Below are 1,391 nucleotides of genomic sequence, written 5' to 3' on the forward strand. Positions count from 1 at the left end.
GTTCCGATGCAGTCCGTTCATGTCCACTCCTGCACATTCGGAAAGTCCAGTCGGCACCTATCAGCGGAAACGTTTGAGTAGATTTAGAGGATTTTTCACCTCACTCTTCTAACAGCAATTTAAACATGCTTCCAAGATCTTGTCTCAATCACATATTAGCACACAAAGTCGAGGCGTTCCTAGAAAAACCTCCAGACGTCCGAAGGCACCCTCGTCGCTACAGTTCACATCTAGGACCACCAATTTATCTATTGGGTTCAGGAAGATGGCCCTTATCATGAGAACCAGCCCTCTCCAGAACAACACTGCAGTTCCATCCCCATACCCACTCCCCGAGAAATAAGTAAACCTTGCGTACACTGGAAATGGGCATGAAAGCTCGTTGATTTGAGGTCATTGAGCAGATGGCGTTGTTGCAAGGCGACCCTAGGTCACGTGCATTTACACTGCCTGTTCTGAGCAAGTCTATGTTAAATAATAAGAAATTATGAAAATAATAATATCAACATCAAATCGGATAGATTTCAATTTGTGTTTTGTGTTCTAATCGTTTGCATCACGTCTTGACTATTGCGATGTTTGTTCTACAGATTCAAATTCGTCAACTGCTTTGTTAGCGTTGACATTTTTTTTTTTTTTTGAGATCGTTATGTAAACGGTATTAAAATCGCTTGCGACAGGATTAATGAGTCTACAGCTGGGTGAGATTCTAAAATTTTCATTTGTAATGCTCTAGTGTGATAAAAACATTGTTACATACATAGATACACACACACAAACACGCACGCATATAAACATCAAATACATACAGACATATATATGTACATTTATATTTTTTTGTTATCTTCATACTGACCAGAGTCCCTGATTTTTAAAAATTATATATAACGCATAAACAGAGCCTGAAAAATTGCTTTAAAATACATGGCATATTTTATAAATATGCCTGTTCTAGTACCATAGTAGCATGATACTATTGGCAGCTCTTCGGTTGTGTTTTTAAATTGATATATATATAATATAACGACATGTGAAATTTTGTCTAGGTGAATCTAGCCGAAAAAACCTAATCAAATTTACGTTAACAAATGTAATTTGGAAAGTTCGAAATCTAGGTCCTAGATTATCCACATCTGGGTTGTCCATTTATTTAATGTTCTTCCTACAGGTAAGAGAAAATTTTTCATGTTCGCCACCTGCAAACATCTTTGCCAGTATATTTATACAGTGAAGCGTGGTATATTATCAACTACTATTTCCAGTAAATATTGGTGCATTGTTGTACCACTATCTTATGCGTGTGCGTGTGTGTGTGTGTGTGTGTGTGTGTGTGTACGTGTGTGCGTGTGTGTGTGTGTGCATGTACGTGCGTGCGTGTACATGCGTGTGTG

The 1,391-nt window shown here is 38.1% G+C and overlaps 1 long non-coding RNA gene across 1 annotated transcript in view; it reads left to right on the plus strand.

Moving 5' to 3' along the window:
* Positions 1-630: 630 nt before the first annotated feature.
* LOC106884219 (uncharacterized) overlaps positions 631-1,391 on the plus strand; it is a 28,972-nt gene continuing 28,211 nt past the window's right edge. The window contains exon 1 of the long non-coding RNA XR_001411219.2: positions 631-701. This is a non-coding gene — a long non-coding RNA (uncharacterized LOC106884219). The remainder of the gene's footprint in view (positions 702-1,391) is intronic.

Source organism: Octopus bimaculoides, chromosome 19 (genome assembly GCF_001194135.2).
Source record: "Octopus bimaculoides isolate UCB-OBI-ISO-001 chromosome 19, ASM119413v2, whole genome shotgun sequence".
NCBI classification, from domain to species: domain Eukaryota; kingdom Metazoa; phylum Mollusca; class Cephalopoda; order Octopoda; family Octopodidae; genus Octopus; species Octopus bimaculoides.